Source organism: Wolffia australiana, chromosome 19, assembly GCF_029677425.1.
Source record: "Wolffia australiana isolate 7733 chromosome 19, ASM2967742v1".
NCBI classification, from domain to species: domain Eukaryota; kingdom Viridiplantae; phylum Streptophyta; class Magnoliopsida; order Alismatales; family Araceae; genus Wolffia; species Wolffia australiana.
Genome location: NC_135853.1, coordinates 392,516 through 403,903, shown reverse-complemented (window position 1 = coordinate 403,903; position 11,388 = coordinate 392,516). Strand labels below are relative to the sequence as shown.

General features: G+C 39.7%; 1 pseudogene; it reads right to left on the bottom strand.

Annotated features, from left to right (window-relative positions):
- Positions 1–10,589: 10,589 nt before the first annotated feature.
- LOC144715617 (16.9 kDa class I heat shock protein 2-like) lies at positions 10,590–11,159 on the bottom strand (annotated as a pseudogene).
- Positions 11,160–11,388: the final 229 nt, after the last annotated feature.

Below are 11,388 nucleotides of genomic sequence, written 5' to 3'. Positions count from 1 at the left end.
GTATGATTCAAAATAAAACGGACCCAAGTATGTGTCCTTATGCAACTTAAGTAATATTCCATTTCCAACATGTCCAAGCCGGCAATGCAATAAGTAGGAAGTGTTCACACATTGTCTACTCTTATTAAGAGTGACATCTACTTGGAGACTATAATAATAAACCTCCATCAGATATAAACCATTGACCAAAGGTGCTAAAACAACCTATTTATTGTTGAAGTAAATAGACCAACTCTTGTTCATAATGGTCATGGTGTGCCCAAGCCTATCTAAACATGAAATAGAAATGATATTCTTTATTATTCTAGGAACATAATACCAGTCTTCTAAAGATAGTAAATCCCCAAACGGAAGCTTGAGGTTCACCATCGCCATAGTGACACTAGTAACTCTTGCATTGTTCCCCATCTACAGCTCCATCTTGCCTTTGCTCATCTTTCTTCTACTTGTCAACACCTGCAAATCAATGCAGATATGAGAAGCACATCTAAAATCCCATACCCATGATGCAGAATCTCTAGAAGATAAGTATCTATCACAAAGATACCTAGATAATCGTGATGCTTCTTTGGAGCTATCTCATTGAGGTACTTCTTGCAGCTCCTCTTCTAGTAACCGTTTATTCCAAAGTGGAAGCACATGCCTTTTTTCCGTTGTCGTTCTTTGTCGATGGTGCTTTCACTGAATTATTTACTCATCTTTCTTTTAGAATGAAATTTATTTTCTCTTCTTGTTAGTCGTGCCAACAAAAAGTACTTGTGGCTTGTCCTTTTAAAGGTTTCCCTCATTAGTGGTAAGTATGTTGAGCAGCTCTGGTAGAGTGGTATGAAGTTTGTTCATGTTAAAATTAAGAATGAACTTGGAGAATGAGAGTTGCTTGGATTGGAGAATAGGTCTGTGCTCATCTTAATAGGGAGTCCAACTCCCAGCAACGCCAACCTCTCTATCCATTCAACCATCTTTAGTACATGACTTCATACCGTGGATGACCCACCCATGCGAGCCCTAAATAAACTCATTGATACATCATATCTTTAAGTCCTACTCTATTCAGCAAATAACTCCATCAAATGAAGCATCATAGCTTTTAGCTCCATATCTTCATTTCCCTCTACAACTCATTGCAATAAAAGGTAGCATGTAGTATTGAACTATTATGGAATCATATTTCCACTTCTCATACTCCAGTATCTTCCCATCATTTTGCATCTGATGCAAGTTTTCTTGGGCCAGCACTCTCTAGGACATATGCTATGTGATCAGACTTGAGAAGAACCTTCATGTTTCTGAGCAAGTCAATAAAGTTTGAGCCGGTCAAACAGTTGGCATCCATTATTCCACGTATTGAATTTCTCGATGATATCTTTGCACGCATGAGATATTTTTCTAATGAATCATGAATTCAATCAGATCCAAAATTCATTGAAATATTTAGCTCCCACAAATTTGTGTCAATCCATACCACCCTCATAGGTGCAGAAGTGGCGATAACTATCTCCTAGCGAGTATTGAATTTTCAACGTATATATTATGACCTGGAGTACATTCCATCGATCATAATAAATATAACTAATCACCCATCTCATGGGATTTGCAACTGGTTGTAATTTTTTATCTTGATTTGGTCCCCGACACTCATCCTACCAGGAGTATGCGGCACCAACTGCTGAGTTTGGTTTGAGTTATACCCTCATTACTTGATGAGAATATATTTGCATTTAATTATGGAGTACGCTCCACCAAACTACACAATTCCTCTAGCCTAGCCTTGTGTCACACATTAGCTCCTTAGCCCCTCCTTGCAAAATAAGGGAGCCTAGAGTACGCTCCACCACCCCGACTTCCAAGAATTTGGGTTCTAAGACTATAATGAGGGAGGACCATGCTTGATTTTATCACCTTTGTGTTTTGACTCATAGTTTATGATAGAGGGATGATAATAGGTCTCATCGGTGAAACTTGCATCGTGTAATATTTGATAATTATATGTGCTTTCAATTATGTGTCAAATGTAAGTGTCTAGGTTGACTATCTTAAATAGTCAACTTTACGTTATAATCAATCATCTAAACTTAAGGGTTCCTATGTTAGGCCCCCTAAGTTTTTCACATTCCACACATATATATTGTACACATAACCATATCACAATCGAAAATCAAATTTGCAAATTTAATATGAAAATGTAGATACTCAAAATTATGTTAAAAATGTGACATACATGCATTAACTCGAGATACAATCATTTAAAATTTTTAACATAATTTATCGAATTTTGTCGATCTTTAAAATAATTGAATTCTCATATTATTCGATTATATAAATCCAAAACTAAATATTTCATAATTTTATCAACCCTAAATAGTTTTATTTAATTTATTAGAATCAAGTAAATTATTAAATATATTTTATCAAATTTATTAGAATTTATGCAATTTATTTTGCCCTTTAATAATTTATTTCTAAATTATGCAACTATATAAATTGCTTATAATATATTTAAATAAATTATATATTTATATGGTATTAATAATATAGGGGTGGTGCTGTGGTAGCGACCCCTGCTGTCATCAAAAGTGTGGGAGTTGTGTTTCAATCCTAGCTCTCGCATTAAGCTAAAATAAACTTTTTTTCAGATCTAATTGGGTCCGAAAACATCAAATCGGATCAGATCAATCAGATTTGACCCATTTGACTCAATCGATCGAACTGAACCCTGTTCGACTGCATCGAACCCAATTGGCTGGCCGAATAGGTTGTAAGTCCAGTGGGCTAGATCCGGTCAAAACAGATACATCAGCACCAATTAGCTGCTGCCAAAATCACATTGGGACTAATCCAACCTTGAGGCACATGGCACCCATTCAGCGCCTCGTTGTCTGTCCCGCACATGTAACCATAGGTGGCTGTTGCTAGAAGTTTCACGGTGTCCACCTAGGGTAGCCCATGGTGACTACCACTAGCTGTTGCGCAGTCTCTATGTGGCATTTGCATGAAATTTCATGAGGCTGCATGCGATTGCAAGTGTTGTTATAGTTGGTTGTGAATGATTCACCTTCGCATAGTAGTGAGCGCTACGACTGCACCTGGCTGCGAGCATTGTGGTTAGCTGCTGGTGGCGTTGGTGCTGGCCTCCGCATGCATCATTAATCTCCTTAAATGACGTCCAAAAACAAATTTTTGGATGCCATTTTTGGGGTTTTATGTTTTGAAACGTAACTATAGACCTACAACCTAGCTTTGATACCATTGTTAGGTTGTGGGCATATAGTTGTGATGAATGAAACTGTATTTTCATTTATGGAAGCATAAGTTCATTTCATAAAAGATCTGTAAAACATGTAACACAATGAGTACCTTTGGGGAATCATTTTCCCCCCTTGACTTGCGTCTAGGGAGAGTTTTCTCGACCTCCAGCAGTATCCATATGATTCGAAGGTTGTTGGATCTCCTCTCCTTGTTCACCAATCCTTGAACATCAAGTGATTTTTCTCACCATCCAAGAGACTTGTGGAATTAGTGGAAAAGGTTGGGAAAGAAGAAAGAGGGGGAGCAGGGGGTGGGGAGCGGGGGGGGAGGAGGAGGTGGAGACCTGGCTTGCTGCATACCTAAAATGGGTGTCCCCCCTTATTTGTATTGATTAAAGATTTTTCATAGAAACCAAAAAAATAAAATATATCTTCCAACACCATTTTAGTTTGATACATGTGACCCTCTAAGCCCTTATATCATTCTAATTAATAAACTTAAGGCCTGATAACATTTATTGGCCTACCATAATAATTAAATTATATCAACATATAGGTTAATTAATGGAGGATCGATTTAATCCAATCGATCGGTTAAGTTTCTAGCTCGTCGAGTGCCAAGCTACATCACATGTTCTATAAGATATTGAGTAGTCTTCTAACTCTTTGATAGAACATTGTATGTCATCAGTTACCGTACATTTATAATCCTTCATCCATGCAAGAATCTCATATGACTTATGGTATGGGTCATCGTCAATCCCTAATTTGTCATTTGGTTAGTACTGATGTGTAATTGGGATCATAAGTGAACATCTTCGCCAATATCCTCACTACCCTGGCCAGGGATTTGGATGCATTGTCTTCCTTGTGTTGATCTCCTCTTATACCAAGGGAGGATGATCCCATCTTGACCACACAATCATCTATGTGGATTTCCTTCTATATTTGACCTAAAACTTGTTTGAATCCCATAGGTCGAGGCTCGTAAGTCGTAGTCAAAATGTAGTCATCCATCCACAAGATGTTCTTGGTGTCTCAGGTCCATCAATCACTTATAAAACCGTGACATGAATCAACCTAATTGACCTTTAGGTATAATACCATTAAGGGATTCTTCGGATCAATTCATTAAACTCTTTCTCCAAAGAGTACCCACTATCTCTCCGTAGTATCGTCACACTAATAGCAATAGTATCAACTATATTATATAAGTAAGATCAGACAGTGATATTATATCCAGATAATTTGATGTCCATCTCGATTATCCATCGAATAGGAACATTTAGACCAGCGATCTTTGTATTATGATCTCATCATAATTCACTTTTTCATTTCAGGTATTCATGGACTTCATTATAAACATCACACTTGAACAATAATGAACATAATATTTTATGCAAAACATGGTGGTGCGATTTGGCTTGATGGCCGGATGTTATCCATCATAAATTTGTATTCTAAAAACTACTCATTGGATATTCAAGGACTTGAAAATATCTAGATAGAATTATACTACCTTCTCATATCCATATGATGAGTATAGTTGATCCCTGATAAGCCTCATTTTAGGGGTTTTATGTCATTGTTTTGATTCAGACTTAACCAACAATATTTATGAAACTTTTCTTCTTAAATATTCTCTAAATTAATGTAGGGCAAGTAAGGGGTCGATCCACAGAGAGACAGAAATTTAATTTCAGAGTTATTCTCAATCTTGGAATGAAGGAAATGAGTTTAAAAGTGTCAAATATAATTTCTTAGATTTTAATGGATTTTTAGTCATCTTATATAATTTCCTATAATCTAAATTGAAGCAGAAATACAAAGAAAAACACTAAAAATATTTTAGACTAATTTGCATAATTTTAATCAACAGTATAAAGAGAAAATAAATATATTTTGAATTTTCTGGAATTTAATTAACACAAAAAATGACTAAAAATATTAGAAATGAGAGATAAATTTTTTTTGAGAATTTTTGTAGTTGTTAAAATCACTGAAAATTGATTATATTAATTTTAGGGATTTTTTGATTTTTTAAATGCATAAAATAAATTTTCCTATTTTTTCCTGATTTTTCTGATTTTTTTATGACTTTAAAATGCATAAAATAAGGAAAATACCTTTTGAGGTGATCGCTAGTGGAGCGGCGACAATGCACCAGCAGAATAGTGGCGGAGCGATGGCAATGCGGCGACGTAGCGGTGGCGGAGCGGCTGCAGGCCTTCGAGGTTGTTCGGGTCGGGTCGGCGGGCTCGATGTGGTCTTTGAAGGGTTGCCTATTGGGACAGCCCAATTATGGCACCCTATTGGGTCAGCCCAATTAAGGCATGACTTAATCGATTTGGCGAAGTCCTGCACGATGCGATTTTTTTGCCTAAAATGATGGAATTCAAAAGAGATTTTTTTGAAAATTTGAAATGAAGAATGAAGCATGATCTAGATAGAGATAGGAATGGATCTTAGAGAGAGAAATAAATGGGTTTAGAGAGAGAAAATGACTGAAATGAAGAGATAGCGAGAGAGAATCAAGAGATGGTATACAAGAAGTTTGAGATGAAATTTGAAGGTGTAAATGTAGAAGATTTTTTTTGAATTTTTTAGGGCATAAAATGGGGATATGGATGAAGATCTAGATAGAGAATGAAATGAGTGTTTAGAGTAAGAAAATGATGGATTTTAAGGGTAATGGATGAATGATGATGTGAATATGAAAACCTAGGTTCCTAAAACCTCAATGCAAGTCTGGTGGACCCTAATTCTTCCTATCAAGTCTGGATCCTTATATTTTGCCAGGATCAGGCGTTTTTCAATGCAAATAAGAGACGACATTGAATCAAAACTTCAACAAACTTACATTGAGCAGGTTGAACAACCTGGATTCTGAAATATTCCTTGTCCTCCTGGACAGACACTTGGTCTAGAATGAGGGGAAATGAGGGAGAAAAAGATTATTTATACATTTTAAGAATTATTATAATACCCCTTTGGGCATTTTCTATTCTCTTTTCTTGCCATTTTGCCTCTTTTTCTCCATTGGTTGAGAGCTTTGCCTTTTAATTTCCAGCTTGTTTATTTTTTAAGGTGTTTGAAGGCCCAATAGGTAGGTCAGGTCATGGCCCAAGCCCCTCTGATTTCTCTTTGAAAACCCCACAAGAACATTTCATCATTTCATCCCATTTTGATAATCACTCAGCTCCCAAAAATTCTCCAATTCCCTAAGAATTGTATCTTCTAACTCCTATAAATTTTTGCACATTTGGAACTATAAAGTACTCATCAGTAATCAAACTTCTCGACTTCATAGAAGTCAATTAAGTTAACCATAATGCGCAAAAAAATTGTAAATTAATTAATAATACCAAAAAATCTAGAATGTATGCAAATATATATGCATTTATCATGTAATCAATCTCATAACCATTGGTGTAGAGACATGAGGTATAATCTCTAATCATTGGATTCCAAATATTCTTAGCTCAAATTTAGCAACATGTCCACAAAGTTTATTGTGTTTTGGAAATGGGATCATACACCCTTGTTATAAGAGGATATAGCTCAAACAAGAGGAGGCGATAAAGTTCTTGGAGTAGGTAGTGAAAATACTAGAGAAAAAGTTCACCAATGATTTCCTGAAGGCATCTACTCATACTGGGACCATTGACTTGATTTTGATATTTGACCATACACTAAGTTGTTCTATGATTAACTCAGATGAGGGGTTTTATGTGCATGATAAGTGTGACAGGGATATTGAATGAAATGTTTGTTGAACCATTGCACATTTTAGAGTACATGGGATGGCTTTGTACTTCACATGTTTACAACTCAGTCTCCCTAGTCTGTCAACTGATAATTGATTATTTAATATGTATGTTTAATTTGCTTAAATATTTGGATTATTTATTAAATAACTATTTTCATTATGAAGTCATAAAAAATACTGTAACACTAATCTAGAGGGTCACACATTTAGCGTTCACTAGACATCAAACGATATAGTTGTAATGATTTTATGTAAAATTCTCATTTAAGTATAAAATGAGATAAAACCCAAACAAAATATGGTCATTAAAGTATTTCCTTGAGCACACTGCTTCTTGTTACTATCTCCTTGGGTTCCCTCCTCTTCGGTGCAACCCGAATAGTGAGGAATTCATCCCCGAGCAATGGTAGTGCTTGTTAAGTAGAATATGGGGAGGTTCAATGTGCCAAGTAGTTCATAGATACAGAAAATGGCTGGACACTTTTTCCAGCTTGAGAAAAATCATTCATGGAACCACAAGGATAGCACATATTTATTCATCCCAAGGTGATTCAAATATTCTTTGGGTTTCTTTAAAGGTCATTATGATTTTTCTTATGTAGACTGTCAATCACAGCCATGAAACGCAACAGGAATTAAATTAATGCATTAAACCTAGGTGCATCCCAGGTATAAGGATTGCATATGTAGTGCAAATTGCAAAATTACATGTCACACTTCTTCAAAAAGCACCAAACAAGTCAAATTGTCTATTTTTTATGCCAAAATCGGTCCATGTAGAGACCTTGATATGGGTACCCTAAAACACTTAAAAATGGACCATTTCGACTGTTATTTATATTTACATTTTCCTTCATCATTTATTGGATCCCAGCCATTTTCACTCTGAATTTCTCAATTAAATCCCTCCCTCATTTGGATTAAGACCCTCATACCACCCCTAGCCACCAAAGGAGTTCTTATATTAATGTGCTCATCATTTAAGAGCAGAATTCTTGTCTTTTGCATTTCAATGGTTTTCAAAATCAATTTTTTGAAACACCATTAGCCAGAGTGGATAGGCCTACATGGGTTTTCTACTCTAAAAGTCAGAGTTTTGACTGAATTGAAGGTTCCCGATTCGAAAATATGAATATTTATTTGGAGCATGTTGCAACAACAGTCTGACCATAAAGTTTTACCCCAAATGTAATAGCTAACTTTCAACTTTTGGCATACCATATTCAGAAATTTGCCTTTAAATTATATTGGTTTTCATCATTTTTGCACCTTTATTTATGGCCCTTCCCATTTTGATAATCCTTTGTGATTCTATCACATCAAAAATAATTATTTTGAATCCCTTGCATTCCTCCACGTAAGGATTAAAACGATTTTATTGGTAAATCAATGAATTTTAATTGCATAACATTCTTGTTTTCTAAACATCACAGCTACTATGTCTCACAGAATTTAGTTTTTTAGAGAACCATTAGCTCTTAGTTTTCAGTTCAAGTAAACTCCTCTCCATATCCCAAGCATGAGCGTTACTTTGTGTCCGGGGCACTATATAATGTAGATGTCACGAACAGATAGGATACCAGGATGAGAAACCGGGGAAAATGACTTCCCTATAGGTTATAGAAGCCCTCAAGCATTTTCTATAATGCACGTCTGCAGTATATGAAAAAAATTAAATAATGCACAAGACTTGCCACATTGATATCCCATCTTTCCATATAAGAAGGATACTATGGGAAGGAATTTCCATGTCCTTGCACAGTAAAATATAAAATGTATAGCATCCATTTGAATCCCTAATTTAATGATAAATGCATGGCATCCGTTTGAATCCATAAATGAATCGGAAATGCATAGCGTCCATTTAAATGCATAAATTTATGGGAAACGCACCGGCTACTGAAACTTCCATTGTGCCATTAATACTCGTTGTTTTTTATTGGCATCTAAAATTTACATTGACATAAAAAATAGTTGATTTAAAGAAACACAAGGTTGAGCTCATATATTGCCGCCTATCGTCTATCAGAGGTTTTTTAACGTAGGACAACGGGGGAAAAGGGCGACTGAGGAGTTGGATGGGATGACGACGACTATGGAATAAACGACTGGATTAATGGGCTGGCTACGGATGGATGAACAGTAAAGGATGGATCGGATAATGGAAGGATAGAACAGCCCACAGAAATTCACACGATCGGATTCAGACTTTAAAAATTGATGGAAATCTGGTGATGCAGCTCCGAGCCTTTTTCGAGGGCGGGAGTATTGTCTTCCCCCACCGGGATGATGCCTAATCACCGAAATCAATACCCGAATTCGGGTCGCGAAGAAACACTCGAGAAAGGAAGGGAGGAGGTGAGAAATCCTAAATCAAATCTAATTCTGACGGTGGTGGAAACTTCCCGAGAAAATACTGAACGGAGAACACTTTGACACCAAAGAGTTTAGGCGTACCGACACCTTAGTGCGTGAAGAGGATGCGGGAAATTCTGACCGAGGCGAAACTTGGCAAATCTGGGCGTTACGTGGCCCTCTGGACGAAGAAGGATCTGGGCGTTCTGGGCGTTGTGTGGCCCTCGCCGAAAGCAAATGGTCCAAGATCAGTCCTGGAGCGGTCCGAGGACGGTTAGAGAGGGTGGCCAAGGGGCGGCCTTGGGCGGCCTTGGGCGGCCGGTGGAGGTCGGCCAAGGGGACGGCCCTGGTAGCCTTATGGTGGCCTGGGAGGGCAGCCCTTGGGCGGCCTGGGAGGGCGGCCAAGGGGCGCCCTTGGGCGACCTAGATGGGCGGCCCTTGGGCGGCCTGGGAGGGCGGCCCTTGGGCGGCCTGCGTAGGGCAGCCAAGGAGGCGACCGTGGTTGCCATGGGGCGGCCTGGGAGGGCGGCCTCTGGGCGGCCTGAGAGGGCAGCCAAGGGGCGGCCTTGGGGCGAGAAGAGAGAGAGGAGGAAATGGACGAGAGAGAAGAGGAAGGGAAGACCGACGACGAGACGCGAGGCGCTGGCGGCGGCGGCGACGGAGGTGACGGAGGCGGTGGAGGCTACGAGATAGGGTTGAAGACGTGATAGGGAGGCTTGGGCAGTCCTCCAAGAAGAGTTAAACAAAAACTCGGTTCTTGAATTATGACTGCCTAACTGTTTCTTGAAAACAATGGCCTATATATAGGCCTTGGAGGAACAAGAAAATGACGATAAATCAAAGACAAGAAAATTAAAGAGGAAGGACGTGCTTCGTGTCACACCAAAGAATAGTTGTTGATCGGCCTCTGGCGACGTGTCATGCCAAAGGACAGTTGTTGATTTGCCTCTAGTGACGTGTCATGACACGCGTAGGGACGTGCGCGGGTGGAGAGGTGCGTGATGATGGTTATGGCGTGTTTGTGGCGGAGGTGTTGACTTCGGTTGATTGCGACGTTGTGTCGGTGGAGGAGATGTTGGCTTCGGTTGATGGCAGCGACGCATCCGGTGTCGAAGCATTGGCGTCCACGCCACCAGTTTTGATACCTCGGAGGCCATAGGAATATCAAGATTAAACCGTTCTTTATTTATTCTGTGATGTCCCAAAAGACTGTACCTGATTTTTTATTCTTCACATACGATGGTCCCTGGCAAAGAGGGAGACTCCATCAGTTACTATACCAACGGCGGAGTAATACCTTTCGACCGGAGATCTGGATGGCCCTGACTTCCGGCTTCTTGGCCTCCTCCTTGGGGACGGTGACGGTGAGCACGCCATTCTCCATGGTCGCCTTCACCTGGTCCAGCTTCGCATTCTACGGCAGCCGGAACCGCTTTAGGAACTTGCCGCTGCTGCACTCCACGCGGTGCCAATGGTTCATCTTCTCCTCCTCCCTGCTCTGCTCGCCGCTGATCTGCAGCACGCGGCCTTCCTCCACCTCCACCTTCACCTCCTACTTCTTCACCCCGGGGAGATCCGCGCGGAAGACGTGCGCCTCCGGCGTCTCCTTCCAGTCGATGTTCGTGCTCGCGAAGGCGGAGCTCGTCTCGGAGGACGGCTTGGCCTCGGACAGCGATCGGAAGGTGTCGAAGAAGGGATCCCACACCTCCAGCGAGAACGGATCAAACACGTTGCTCCTCCACCCGAAGATGCTCGGCATGATCGACATCTTCGATTCTTCTTCTGCTTCCTCTCCCTCAGTTACTCTGCAACTCTTTTGCACGCTGCTATTCAAATTTCCCGTGCCCTCCGCGTTTTATAAGAGCAACAGTTCCCTCTCGCCAGAACATTCCAGAAGGGCCCATTAGTCGTTCCAGAATGTTCCAGACCAGGTAGCGCCGTGTCCGATTATCGTTCAGGGACTTGGACGGGACAATGTTTCATCCAGGGATCAAAAAATGTCCCGTCCAAGGGTATGGA